The sequence below is a fragment of the Fukomys damarensis genome, unplaced genomic scaffold (genome assembly GCF_012274545.1).
Source record: "Fukomys damarensis isolate Sample0158 unplaced genomic scaffold, DMR_v1.0_HiC HiC_scaffold_17, whole genome shotgun sequence".
NCBI lineage: Eukaryota > Metazoa > Chordata > Mammalia > Rodentia > Bathyergidae > Fukomys > Fukomys damarensis.
The window spans coordinates 17,677,459-17,692,745 of record NW_022900929.1 but is presented as its reverse complement, the minus strand read 5'-3'; the positions used below and the strand labels follow the sequence as shown (position 1 = coordinate 17,692,745).

The window sequence follows — 15,287 nt, the reverse complement described above, 5'->3', positions numbered from 1 at the left end:
GTTTTTTTTTTTTTTTTTTTTTTTTTTTTTTTTTTTTAGTACGTTGATCAAACTCAGGACCTTGCACTTGCAAGACAGGCAGTGACCCCACTGAGCTAAATCCCCAGCCCCCTTAATTTTTACTTTGAGACAGGGTCTTGATAAATTGCACAGGCTGGCCTCAAACTCACAATCCTCCAGCCTCAGCCTCCTGAGTATTGGGATTACAGGTGTGTACTACCTACCACGCCCAGCTTTGCATCTATTCTTAAACCTAAAATAGTCAAGGTAGGAGGGAGTGAGAAAAGAGCATGAGAGCTGTAAATTGGATTTACTACAAACTGCCTGGCAATCTTGCTTATTAGCATCTCTTCTTGGAGGAATGTGACAGCTAAATAATGCAATTATAAGGCCTTTTTAAAACAAGTAACAATCACTGCCTGAGTGCCTAGAAAAATTCCCTCTAGTGTCCTATCAGTCCTTTCTCTTCCCTGTATAACTACCCTCCTCTTCTTCTTGTCCCCATTAACAAAAAGTCCAACTCTTCCTTCAAAACACGGTTCTGGAAATATGTCTACACTTATTACCATTCTTCAATCTTTCTTTTACTGCTCAGTCCACTACCATTACAACCAATCGTTAGTCAACTTTCCATTGCTATGAACAAGTACCTGACACAGGAGGAAGGACGCACTTTCACTACATTGTTTCAGTCCAAGGTGGGCTGGTTCCACTGCGGTGGGTGAGGTAAGGTGGAACACAGTGGTGGGAGGGCATGGCAGAATGAAGTGCTCACTGAGGGGTTGCCAGGACCAGACAACAGGGGACCCACACCCGAGTATAGTCCGGTCACTCGCCCATGAACTGATCCCTTCAAACTGACTTCACTAAGTTTCCCTCTCCTCCCAAATTATGATCTCAATGGATGCCTCTGCCACTGCAGTTAGAACCCTCATGATCTAGTTATTTTTTGGGGGGTTACAGGGATCAGACTTAGGACCTTGTGCTTTCAAGGCAGGCACGGTGCCACTGAGCTAAATGCTCAGCCCTCCAGTCACCTTTCAAAAGCCCCACATCTAGACACATGAGACTTTTTTTTTCAAACGGAACCTCTAGTTTTATCTTATACTATTCCCTCCTCCATTGGGGAACATTTTAGATCTAAACCATAATACCACTCTAAAATCATCACCTGTGGGCTGCAGATTTTACTCAGCTGTAGACCACTCTTCCAAGCCATGCAGATGGGTTTGTTCAACCCCTAGCACTGCCTTCCAACTTCACTATCCAATTTCTTTTATCTTTACCTTGTAATTCAGAGCTGGAGATATGGCTAAGTGGTACAGTACAAGGCCCTGGGTACAATCCCCAATAGCCTTCTTCCCCTCAAAAAACAGCCAAGCATGGTAGTGCACACCTGTAAGCCAGCACTCCTGGAGGCAGGAGGATGAAAGGAACCAGGTGGGGGTGGGGGAAAGGTTACTTGTTTGTGGGACTAGAGAAAGATCAGGGAGGAGACCCTGAGGCAGACTGGGAAAAAAAGTAGATGAAAGAGACTACTAAGGCAAGAGGATCTCAAGTTTAAACCCAGCCTGGGTAAATTAGCTGCACTGAAAGACCATATCACACCAAAAAAAAAAGCGATGGCACTCAAGGTAAAGAGCACAGGTTCAGCAATACAGACCAGTAGTCACTTACCTTTTTCCTATATTCCCTTTGTTACCAACCTTTCCTGCTTTTTACATACCTATGTGCTCTTAAAGTCTTCCTTCCTCAGGCCATTCAGTCCAGTTCTCCAGAGTTTCACATTTTGGCCTCAAATCCTAATTTTCTCTAGGTGTGCTTATCACACACAGTGCCAACTATCAGACAGAAGATACCCACTAAAATCTCAGTTCTGTGAGGGCCAGGTGTGTTACATCCTCCAGCTCTTAAGACCAGCCTGGATGTCAGTGGGGTCCTATTCCGTGTTTGGTGGAGGGGAGGGGATACCTTGCGGCGGGGGGTCAAACCCAGAGACTTGCATACTTTATGCCTGAGTTCTACCGCTGAGCTATACCCCCAGCCCCAATATGCTTTGAGTACTTAGGGTTCTAAATCCTTTTTTATAGTAATTTGCCTCCTCTACATTTCCCCTAACTCAGCAGGACAACTCAATCTTTCTCGTTATTTCCCTTTTCCTTCTCCTATCTGCCCTAGTCCAGATGCAGTACTCACCCCCTACGTCCAGACCCCTCCATCATTCACTAGCCCACCCCACCCCTCTCCTGTACAATTTCCATGTGGCTGGCAGTGATCTCTCCAAACCAACATTCACAGCCTAGTCCTCTTCTGCCTAAAGTGACCCCCCCCAAAGTTTAAGAAAAAACCCACACTCCAGAGACCCTCTAGGAGCCAGCTACTCATCTCTTCAGACTCATTTCTGGTCTGTTGTCCTCACTTGCTCAGGCCAGCAGTGTTCCTTGCAGGCAGCTTCTCTCTCTACACCCTAAGGCTCAACTCTTTCTCCCAGTGGTGGAGCAGGTCCTTCCTCCACCCAACCTCTCTCTTGACACCCCCACACCCCGAGGGATCTCCCTTAGGAAAGCTTCCCAGATGCCCAGTGCAAGTCAAGCGCCTCCAATCCCACAGCACTCCCAGCTTATCCACCAACAAAAAAAAGTATTTTATGTGAGATATAAAAAATTGGTGCCAGGGCTGGGGATTTAGCTCAGCAGTTCAGTGGTCTGCCTGATCAGAGTTCAATCCCTGGTACCAAAAAAAAAAATTGGTGCCAGGTGTGGTGATATACACTAGTAATCCCAGCACTAGGGAGAGGCTGAGGGGCAGGAGGATCACTCTGAGTTCAAGGCCAGCCTGAATTAGTGAGACTCTGTCTCCCCACCCCAAAACCCCCTAAAACACAAAGTGGCATCTTTTCTTCCTTTAATCTTCGCCTAAATCCTCTCAAAATGTTGAAAATTAATTTTGTGAATTCCATACAAAATGTGTATCCTTTCTTCTTATGTTTTTGGTACTCAGAGTTGAACTCAAAGTCTTTGCATAGAGCTACATCCTAGTCCGTTTCATTTTGAGACAGGTCTCTATAAATTGCCCAGTCTGGGCCTGAACTTGTGATCTGCTTCAGAATCCCAGAGCACTGGGATTACAGATGTGTACCATCACACTAGGTGCTCTTTCCTTTTTCTCAAACTGTCCTCTGTTAAACATTTAAACTGGATGTGGGGGTGCACACCTGTAGTCCCAGCACTGGGGAGGCTGAGGCAGGAGGACTGCTACAAGTTCAAGGCCAGCCTGAACTACCTGTTGAGAACCTGTCTCTAAAACTAAAACAAAACAAAAAGAAAATAAATGGGGTCCAGGGATTTAGTTCAGTGGTTCCACGGCCTACCTCACAATTGCGAAGACCTGAGTTCAATCCCTGGTACCAAAAAAGGAAAAAAAAAAGAATGATATCTAAAACAGAAAGGACTGTCCTAGAAGATATTGAACCCCACACTACACAGCATATAATCTTAAAACCAAAGGAAACAGAAAAAAAAATTTTAAATGCCAGTAGTTTAAAGGATTTTCAGGGCCGGGGATTTATTCAGTGAACACTGCCTGCCTCACAAGTGAAAGTTTCCGAGTTCGATCCCCGGTACCAAACAATTAAAAAAAACAAATCAATTAATGAAACAAAAAGGTCACCATCCTCTCCTGTCTCCTTTTCAAAAGCTAGAAAACCTTTTGAAGCCAAGATCCTTAGCTTTAAAGGAAGGGAAAAACTAACTAAAGCTGTAGGGAGAATTAAACATTTTTACCTATAAAATGGGAAGACTATCATTAACTTTATGAAATTACAGGGTAACAGTACATAAAAATGCTTTCAAAGATGACAGCAGAAGGCCAGGGATTTAGCTTAGCTGTGCCACCTGCCTGCCTCACAAGCACAAGGTCCTGAGTTCGAGCCCCCAATACACAAAATTACTGTAAAGCCAAGCGTGGTGGCACACGCCTATAATCCCAGCACTCAGGAGGCTGAAGCTGGAAGATCGCCTCAAGTTCAAGGCCAGCCTGGGCTACACAGTGAGTTTAGGGCCAGCCTAAACTAAAAAGGGAAACCCTGCTTCAAAAAACCAAAATGCCAGGAAAAAAAGAAAAAGATGACAATAAATAAAGGCCAAACTATGTAACATAATGAAGGGATGAGGATGACAACAATGGGGACCAGAAAAGGGCCTCACACACACCAGGCAAGTACTCCCCCACTGCACTACAGCCCCAGTCCAACACTGCAATGTTCTAACAGTGCATACCTTAAACCTCCTGCCTTCCCAAGATACCAATCAATAAATCTACAGAACAAGAGGAAGGAAGGGACAAGGAAAAAAAAAAAGTGTAAACTGGGCCAGGCGTGGTGGCACACACCTGTAATCCCAGCACTCAGGAGGCTGAGGCAGGAGGATCACTGTGAGTTTGAGACCAGCCTGGGCTACATAGTGAGTTTCAGGTCAGTCTCAACTACATAGTGAGACCCTGTCTCAAAAACAAAAAACAAAAAACAAAAAAAGTGTAAACAGAAGAAAAACTATGGAAACAAAGCTTTTGTAGATGGGGGAGAAAAAGAGAGGCAGAATATATCATGTACAGGTGCAAATTCCCTACAATGAGTGTTATGTATGTCTAAAATGTACCAACAAATGTTTTGCCATTAAACTATAGAAATCTATAGAACATATTTTAAAATTCATACCAAAAAGTACCCCACATTTTCCATTGTGAGCCAGAAGCTAGTAATGATCAGCAAATAGTATCGACTTCCATTTTTTAAGAGACATATGTACTTTTACTAAGTTACTTAGTCATTATTTATTAAAATACATATACAGAGCCAGCCAAATTAACAGAGAAAACCAAGACCAAATACAGTAAGGTGCCACAAATCCAAAATAAGAACTAGTAATTCATTCAGCAAGAATTTAAGAATCTATGTGCCACAATTTTAAATAACTAATGTTAACAGGAAGATATTTTATGCAAGTTCTAAAAATTCAATCTGTTACTTTAAATTTACCAGATTGTTTTTCCTTCCTCAATAAATGGATCTAAATGGAGGGGAGGTAGCCAGGGGAGGGGAAGGGAAGGTAAAAAGAATTATTATGTACATGCATCAAGCTCCCTAAGATGAATTATGTACTGCAAACATGTAATTAATACAAAGAAAGCTTTCATCAAAAGTACTAATAAAACTAAAAAACAAACAAAAAAAACATAGCCAAATTCTTTAATTTAGCCTTAAACTATTTCAAAGAAGGAAAAAAAAGGGACTCTAGTTCTTATTCTACAGAACTGTCAAAATGATGAAAAATATGTAAATCAGCAGCACATCCTCCTGACATGAATTATTTACTGGAATTATTACTGAATTGGCCAGCTCCACATTTCTGAACATGGACTCAAACCCAGGCTGTCTGGGAACAGAAAGCATGGTAATATATGTGCATGTACACGCACATACACTCACTCCTCTCTAGATAGTATAATCCTTTTTAAACAAAAATTATGTACCAAAATAAGTTCTAAACCAACAAGGTGTTAACTCTACTATCAGATTAGTGGTAACAGCCAAATCCAACAGAAATATCCTTTAAGAAAAGGTAGCAGGGCCAGGGATTTAGCTGAGTGGTACCGCCACCACCTACCTGCCTTGAGAGCACAAGGCCCTGAGTTCGATCCCGGGAGGGGGGGGGCAAAACTAGGCTTGGTGGTACATGTCTATACTCCCAACACTCGGGGAGACAGACAAGACTGCCAAGTTCAAAGCCAGTCCGGGCAACTTGGTGTGACTGTTACAGTTTGTGTCTAGATGCTCCCCAATGCCTCATGCAGTCATGGGCGGAGCTTTTTCAGAGGTGGCTGAATCTGTTCTGAAGTCTATGGCCATAACAAGCTGAACCCATCTGATCTCAGAACGAGACCTAGTTGGTGTTTGAATGGGAGACCACCTAGGAGTACCAGGTACTATGGCTTAAATATATATAAATGCACACACACATAAATCTGGCTATTCCACTTTTGGAATTTTGGAATCTGTGTCTTAATATATAAATTGTTTGAAGCTCTAATCAAAGATATTCATAGCAATACTATTTTAAAATGTAAATTTGGGCTGGGCATAGTGGTGCACTCCTGTAATCCCAGCACTCAGGAGGCTGAGGCAGGAGTATTGCTGTGAGTTCGAGACCTATGAGTTCCAGGTCAATCTCAACAACATAGTGAGAGACCCTGTTTCAAAAACCAAAAATATATAATAATTTTTAAAATGTATATTTGGAAGCAGCCTAAACGCTAAATATTAAAAAAATAAGGAGAGTGTACTTGATTCATGGGGAAATGCTGGGATTAATGAGAGGTGATTACTAAATCAGTCTACTGATTAGTTTGACACTGCCTTAATCCCGGTATCCGGGATAAAATGTAAGGGACAGGGACAGCGATTTAGCTCAGTGGCAATGCACCTGCCTGGCAAATGCAAGGTCCTGTGTTCGATTCCTGAAGCCCCCCCACACCCGCCAAAAAGGGAACAAAAAGAGGTTTATCTGGTCCTTTGCTTGCTTTTACTGTCTTCTGCCTGCCATGAACTGTTCCTCCCCAACAATGCTCCTCCGCCATGCCACCCCGCCTTGGACTGAAACCTCTGCAAACTGTAAGCCAAATAAACCTTTCCTTCCTTAACTTGTGGGTGTGGGGGATTTTGTCTCAGCAGCCAAAAAAGTAACTAAAACAGTGACTTAGTGAGACCCTGTCTCAAAATATTTTTAAAAAGGGCCAGGGATATAACAGTGAGAAGGCCCTGGGCTCAGCTCTCAGTACTACAAAAGGAAGTGCGCACACACACAGAGGCACACATTATACAGCCAACTAAGACGGCTATCCCTGCGATAGCAAAATGTTTGCCTTATGGACACGGGTAGCATCAACCTCTCAGCCCACTCAAGACCCACACAGCGCTTTTCCCCCTCACAGGAGCATAGATTGATGGAAGACAACAAACACAAGCCCCTTCTTAAAATCAAGGAAAAAAGTAAATTATCTGCCATCTGGATTAAATGCCTTAGGCAAAAACTATACTCTGAGGCTGCCAAATTTGAATATAGAGATTTTGCTGCTAATATGTGCATTTGTGGCAAATAAGGGTAATTTTAGGGAGACAAAAAGCCATCTTCCAAAATGCTAAGTAATCCCAGAGAGAGCCAGAAGAGCAAGAAAGCATGCAAACACCAGAAGACTGCAATGTTCCAAAAGTGGAAAAGCTAGAGGTGGTGGTAATTCTACCCATCCTCATCTTATAACTTCAAGGTACCTATCAAAGGAAGGAAAGGCAATTTTTCCAAACACAAGGAAGCAGCAAAGGTGAGATCAAGCCTTGCTTCAAATAATCCAGGATTCGCAGCTGCTTGAACTTATTTTTGTCTTTTCTTCAGACAGGCTCTTGCTATGTAGTGCAGTCTGGCCTTAAACTCACTGTGGAGCTATCCTCTTACCTTAGCCTCCCAAGTGCTAAGATTACAAGGGTATGTCACCACACCTGGCTAAGTCTGTTTTCTTCACTAAATAAGGCAGATTTGAATTCTGATCCTTGTGTATATAATACACAAGAACAAACTACTTCAAAAATTTTGACATAAAACTATTATTTGTAGTACTAGGTCTTAACTTTAAAAATTATACTTTTTTGGGGGGGGTACCTTGAATGCTGGACCTTGTGCTTGTGATTAAAAATTATTCTTAGGGGCCGGGGATTTACCTTAGTGGTTCCACATCGCCTGCCTTGAAAGCGCAAGGTCCTGAGTTCGATTTCCAGTACCAAAACAACAAACAAACATTATTCTTAAATCTACAGCTATACCAAGCTGAACTCATCTGATCTCGAAATAAGACCTAGTTATTGATCAAACTCAGGACCTTGCGCTTGCGAGGCAAGTGGCAAAAACCACTGAGCTAAATCCCCAGCCCCATAGCATTATTTATAAATGTAAATTTGGAAGCATCCTAAACACTAAATATTTTTAAAAATAATAAGCTGAGTGCTGGTGACCCAATCCAGGTAACTAAGCAAAAATAAAAAATTTTCTGAGACAGGGTCTCACTCTGTGGTGCAGTCTTGACCTGAAACTCACTATGTAGCCCAGGCTGACCTTGAACTCCCAGCAACTCTACTGAATCAATCTCCCAAGTGCTGGGATTATAGGCATGTGTCACCATTCCTTGCCCTCAAATATTTTTTAAAAAGCTAGGCATGGCAGCACACACCTGTAATACTAGCACTCTGGGGGTCTGAGGCAGGAGAAACCCAGGCTAGACAATGACTTAGACCCTGTCTCAAAATAAAAATGGCTAGAAATGTAGCTTGGTGTAAAGACCCTGGATTCAACCCTCAGAACCAAAAGAAAAAAAGAAAAAGAAAAAGAAAAAGCTGACTTATACAACCTTGAAGAAATAGTACCAGAGACACTTTTGTTTACTGGATGCAGGATATTTAAAATATGGCAGCTTAGCTGACCTATCAATAATTCCTTTTAGAAAGCTAAAGAAACTGAAACAATTTCTATGGCTTCAAAAGAAGCCTGCACTTAAAAGCCTCCCTCTTGCTATCTCCTGCCCATGTCTCCCTAGGCTACAGCAGCTTTTGCACTCAACTAGGGGAGGGTGGTCAGTGACTGCTCTTCAACTGTTGTCCACAGATGTTCAGTGGGCCACAGCTCACTCATCCCATCCCAGTAACAGATGAGAGAGGCAAATTCATATTGGAGTCCTACTAGTCAAGGGTGGCTTTAGGTATCACCAAAGATAAAAAGAGCAACAATGAGTTTATTTGGATTTACTGAAGGAGTTGAGACACCGTCGGACACCGTCGGAGTTGAGACACTGTCTTGCTACGTACCCACCAGGCTAGCCTCACAACCACAGTGATCTTCCTGCCTCAAACTTCCAGTGCTAGGATTACAAGAATGTATCAGCACACAGAGCTTTGGATTTTTTGGCGGGTACCAGAGATCAAGCTCTTGGGACCTTGCGCTTGCGAGACAGGCAGTAGAACCACCGAGCTAAATCCCTGGCCCCAGCTTTGGTTTTTTGTTTTTTTTTTTTAAGACAGGGTCTCACTATGTAGTTGAGACTGACCCGGAACTCACTATGTAGTCCAGGCTGGTCTCAAACTCACAGCGATCCTCCTGCCTCAGCCTCCCGAGTGCTGGAATTACAGGCTTGCGCCACCACGCCCGGCTTTGGATTTTTATTTTTGAGGTAATGGGGATTGATCTCAGGGCCTTCACACTGAACTATAATCTCAGCACCACCACCCCTGTTAAAGACAGGCTCTTGTAAGTTACTTAGTTGCCCAGATTGGGCTAGAACTTGCAATCCTCTTTCCTCAGACTCCTTGAGTACATGGATTACAGGTGTGTGCCATTATGCCCAGCATGGAATTTTATGTCATGTTAAAAATGTATGTATGTATGCGTGCGTGTGCGAGTGTGTGTGTGTAGCTAGGTGGAGTGGCACACACCTATAATCCTAGCCCTGAAGCAAGAGGATCACCATGAGTTTGAGGCCAGCCTGGGTTATATGGTGAGTCACTCCAGACCCTGAATAAATAAATAAATGTGCAAGAACACTCTTTAATGAACAGTCTTGAATGTTTCTGAGGCTGGCCTCAAACTCAGGCTCGAGTCTCGGCCTCCAGAATAGTTAGGACTATAGGCAGTAGTCCTACTGGTTGAAACAGGGCTTTGCTATGTAGTTCAGATTGGCCTTCTTAAACTCACTATGTAGCCCAGGATGGCCTTCAACTCATGGTATTCCTCCTGCCTCTGTCTCCGAGTGCTGAGATTACAGGTGTGCGTCACCATAACCGACCAAGAACTATACACCTGTGCCATGTTTTGAGGAATCTTTGTTGATCACTTGTTTTGAGACAAGGTCTGGCTATATAATCCAGGGTCGTCTCAAACTCAGCATTCCCCCTACATTAGCCTCCCAAGTGCTGGAATTATAGGCATGTGCCACCATGCCTGGCTGTTGATCACTTTTCATAACGCTAGTTTTCAAATTTATTAGTAAAATCATATTTTCAATAATTTCTACAAATGCTTTTTTTTTTTGTACCCAGAATCAAACTCAGGTCCTTGTGCTTGCGAGGCAGTCACCAGAACCATTGAGCTAAATCCCTGGCCCACAAATGCCGCTTTTAATAATACATCTAAGTAGCTGACACCCAAAATCAAATTTGAGAAGATAACTGCAGAATAATTATGGCAGGAGTAGCCATAAAGCAGTTGGTACTATACTGGTAGCCTCTATGACACAGAAAAGCAGCAGAGATGGCCCCCCCCATAGCTAGGGACTGTACTATCTGACAAAGCCCTAAGAGCAGAGCTTAGGAAACAAGGCAACCCCCCACCACAACAGGCTGATTTACATAATGAGGTCTCTCCCTCTGATCATAAAGTTGGGTTTTTTTTGTTTTTTGGTTCCCCAGAACAGTACCAGGGATTGAACTCAGGACCTTATGCTTGCCAGGCAGGCACATTGCCACTGAGCTATATATCCCCAGCCCTTATCTGATCCTTGCTTTCTTGTCTTCCATGTTCCACAGAACCTGCTAGGAACACATTATTAATCAGATACCAGTTAAAAGGTCAGGGTTGGTGGGACTGGGAGCAAGGCGACTCTCACACGGCACCCAGGAACCAGACAGCAGTTCACACCTTCTGCTGGCGCCATCAGCTTAGCAGCCAGGACTGAGCAGCTCCCCACTCTGTGCAGTGTTCATCAGGAGACCACAACTTCACAGCAGGGAAGTCATTCACAATAGTCCTCTCTGGGGGTGGAGCAGAAGGCACAACACCAGCAACATTTCCATAATCTCCAATCGGTTAATGGTTTGCTCAGATTTCAAGCAAATTGCTTTTATTTGGGTAAATATCATATGGCTTTAAGTTCTACGATTCTTTTAAACAGACATACAATACAAACTTAAGTCTCCTTTTTCAACTTATACTGAAAAGGCTCAGATGTTTGAAACCAAGACAAAGAGATAACCAATTAAAACTAGCAGTGAGCCGTTATGGACCCTTCATTATTACTTCCCTACACTGGGAGCATGTTTGGAAACACAGTCGAGGCCAGCACTGCCTTTTTAATATGCCATTTACTCATTTTTTTTTTTAACTAGACAGAAGTGATAGTTGTGCAACACTGTGGAATGTGCTCATTACTATTCGACTGTACACTGGAAATTTTATGATATGACTTTTTATCTCAATAAAACATTTTCTCCAATATTTTTCATAATTTAGAATTTGGCTAAATAAATAAGGCTTCTTCTCCGAGTAGTACTAGATAAAAATCTTACCCAGGGTCTTCTGTTAATCCAGAGGACTGTAATAAAGATTTATCTCAATTAAAAAAGATACAAGATTTTAAAAATTTTATTAGAGGGTCGGGTATGGTGACACACACCTGTAATCCCAGTACTCGCGAGACACAGGCAGGAGGAATACCATGAGTTGAAGGCCATCCTGGGCTACATAGGGAGTTCGAGGCCAACCTGAACTACATAGCAAAGCCTTGTCTCAACACCTCCCAAAATAAATTTTAAAAAATAAAAAATTTCTCAATAAAAAAATAAAAAATTTAAAAAGCACTTAATATTCATTTCAGTATTGCAAAGGATAACACATAAAAATCAAACTATTACCTGTGGTTCCCTCCACCCCAAAGAAGAGAATAATTCAAACCACATGACTTGGAATAATGGTTGGCAGAAGTCCACCTCTGAAGTGTCTAGAGGTGTCATTACTCCATTAGTGATAATGGCTATTGATCTAGCATCTTAGAAGAGCCAGCAGGAAAAATAGAATAAAATCTATTGATTCCACTGGGGCAGATTTGTTTTTACACATAACTACAAGTCTTTCGCCACCCATGCCCCCAACTACCCAGTTAAGATTGCTTAACCTGGGCGCCACACCTGCCTCAAGCACAAGGTCCTGGGTTCAATCCCAGTATGGAGGAAAGGGGAGGGGGAAAAAAAAAAAAAGATTGCTTAACCCAATAACTTCAAGAAAATTAGGAGTCCAGAACCTCTTCTTCTTCCCTTTGAGGCACATACCAGTAGTCTATTTAGAATATTAAATTCTTAGGGTGCTACTAAAAGCCAAAGGACTGCCAGGCGTGGTGGAATATGCCTGTAATCCCAGCACTCAGGAGGCTGAGGCAGGAGGATCACTGTGAGTTTGAGACCAGCCTGGGCTAAATAGTGAGTTTCAGGTCAGTCTCAACTACACAGTGAGACCCTGTCTCAAAAAAAAAACAAACAACAAAAGCCAAAGCCAAAGGACAGGACAGTTCCGAGGTTCACCTTACTTCAGGGGTTATATCTATCCTAAGACTTCCAGCAGGTACCTGAAACTGAGGATGGTCCAAACACTTTACCACCTCCTCTATATGAATATAAGTGACAGTTTAATCTGCAAATTAGGTACAGTAAGAGGTTAATAATACAACAGTTGTAGCAATAAAATATAACAAAGATTAAGACTTATGAATTGCTTTTTTCTCCAGTTTTCCATGCAATTATTTTCAGACCATGGATAACCCTGGGTAACTGAAACCAAGGAAAGCAAGAATGTTGTGGGGACTACTGTATTGTCTGACAAGTAGAGAACATCTCTGCTTTACTCTGCATGAACTTTAATGCCTCAACATTCTTCCTTTTCAAAATACTGTACCATACGTTATTTCTGTCCTGGTCACCCAGGTACAACCATCACTGCACAAATCCTAACATTACCAGGATGATTTCACTAAATATAAATTTTAACTCCCATCTCAGTGTTTTGTTTGTTTTAGTTGATATAGTCTCACTACGGAGGTCCAGACTAACCTCGAACTCGTGGCAATCCTCCTGAGTGCTGGGATTACAGGTATACACCGCCACACCTGGCAGTATTTCAGCCTTCTAAACAAAGTTCAAGAGTTTTCTGCACACTTTATACATTCTTCTGACTTATTTTTAGTTACTTATTTTGGTGCTGGGGATTGGAATTCAGGCCTTATACATGCTAAGCACACACTACCACTGAGCTATATCACCTGGGCTAATGACTTTCATACAAGGGAAGTGCAGTCGTGTAAGAAGTTACTATTCTGAGCACCAAGTCCACGTTTACTTTTTTCAATTAGGTATCACTCCATTTTACAGATGAGGAAAGTGAGTCAGATGTAGGCCTATTTCCTCAAAATCACAGTAAACAGGTTTGTAGAGGTCTTTATTTTAGACTAGACATTGTAATTTCCTCCATACTTTGCCAAGGAGCAGAAACACAAATAGAACAAAGACAACCTTCCCGAATCTGAACACAAAACATTTTATAATAGGTTCCATTCCTGAATAGCTACTGGAATTGGCCCAGTAGGATGCCATAATTTTTTAAGGTTTATATTCAAAATGGCCAAGTTAATTACTTGAAATAACTCAAATGTACTCCCATCTCTGCACTATAATTATAAATATTTTTGTTTGAAATTTAATTCTATTTTTGTTCTCTAATCGCTCAATTTTTTAAAAATGAGCTGAACATTAAAAGCAATGAAAAAAGTGTTCTCTAGAGGTCAGTGATTTGCATGTTGAGGGTAAATGAAATTCTAGTTTTTAGGACCAATTCCTATCTGGTGGAGATGAAGTACTCAATTCTAACCTGGCTCATCAGCTAATTTCTGCATTACCTTGGACAAATGCCATTTGCAAACTCCCTACCACCCCTTAGGTGCATTGCAGCCTCTGTGTCATTGCGTGACATCACTAGGTTGCTATGGATCTAGGTGCGAGGTCACTCCCGTTCTTGTGAAACTAGAAATGTGGAAAAATTAAGATTCTAAATAAATAACAAGAGCCACAGATATTTCCAATATTGATTACCTACAAAAACTCCAACTTGTATCATTTGATTGTGAAAATGGTGTAAAATAACTATGGCAACGTTTCAACACAGCGTTATTCCTCCCAATTTCAGAACCAAAGCCACTCTTTAATAAGATAAAAATTTTTCTTTTTTTTAAGTAATTGGTGTTAACTATGAAAGCTGCAGCATTGTTACCTGCTCAGAACCAGTAGTTACTCAAGAATTAATCTGTATTATATCTACTGCTTGGTTCGGTTAAAAGATTTAAAATACAAGATACACTCCATCCACTTCACATGGGAGATGCATGTTAAAACCTTTGTTACATAAGACAGGAAGTTAAATATTAAGATAGTGGGAAACCTGTATCACTAATTCTTCTAGTTTCATCTTATAATATTCACTACTTCCCCCTCCTCTAATATCAAACCGGTTGCCAAGCCATTAAATAAATGTAATGTTACTGACAAAATGGAGCAACAGAGTCTGGAATCTGCATCCTAGACAAAATGCGACAACTCGAGATTAGTATTCTCTTTTCATCAGCATGAGGATGCATTACCTTAAAAAATAAAAAAGCTTCGGATACATGTAACAAAACAAAAAACAATTTTTTAAAGACTTTTTTCCCTTTAAAATAACTCCTCCCAGCCTCCACCCAGCCTAGGCTCTCTGCAATATGACAAATGCAGAATCTTCTGGAATGACTTGATACTGCCTCCCACCACCGCTTTGTTTGCAATATCAAATAAGACAGAATATATTCTTCTCAACTTCAGGAATTTCAACAGACACGTGCCCACATTCAGAAAAGAAACAGCGTATGTCACAAATTGAACGAGTCGGCTAAAGATCACAACCTTTATTTTAAAGGTAATACCTACCCTTTTCAATACAAAAACGGTAAGAGATATGGAAACGACAAATGGAGAACAATCAATGGAAATGCCAGCGAGACAAATGTCCCCCTCCTTCCTAAAAGAGCCTAGAGGATTTGCTTAGGGGAAATGGAGAAAGAGAAGCCTTTTGTTAAGAAAAACGTGAGCCAGGTTTCGATTTTCCACCACGAAGCCGAGGTTTTCAGGAGTACCTACGTTTCTTCCGGGGAGGTTGCTTAAAAGATCCGTCAGGAGAGGCAGTGGGGAAGAAGATTGGGGGTGGGGGGTGGAAAACGGGGAGACCTGCTGAGTGAATGGGAAAGGCGCCGCCCAGACACCAGAGAAAGAGGAACCGCATCCATGCGGTCCCCAGCCCCCACGCCTAGACTGGGAGGAGGGGAAGTGGGGCACAAAGGATGCGCACGGCCCCGGCTCAGCTCCTCAGCGGACCCAGGGGCCTAAGACTCCGCTCCCGAGACCG

The 15,287-nt window shown here is 42.1% G+C and overlaps 1 protein-coding gene across 1 annotated transcript in view; it reads right to left on the bottom strand.

The window, feature by feature from the left end:
• The window catches only part of Ywhag (tyrosine 3-monooxygenase/tryptophan 5-monooxygenase activation protein gamma), a 35,369-nt gene that overhangs the window by 19,482 nt on the left and 600 nt on the right, over positions 1-15,287 (bottom strand). The window lies entirely within an intron of this gene.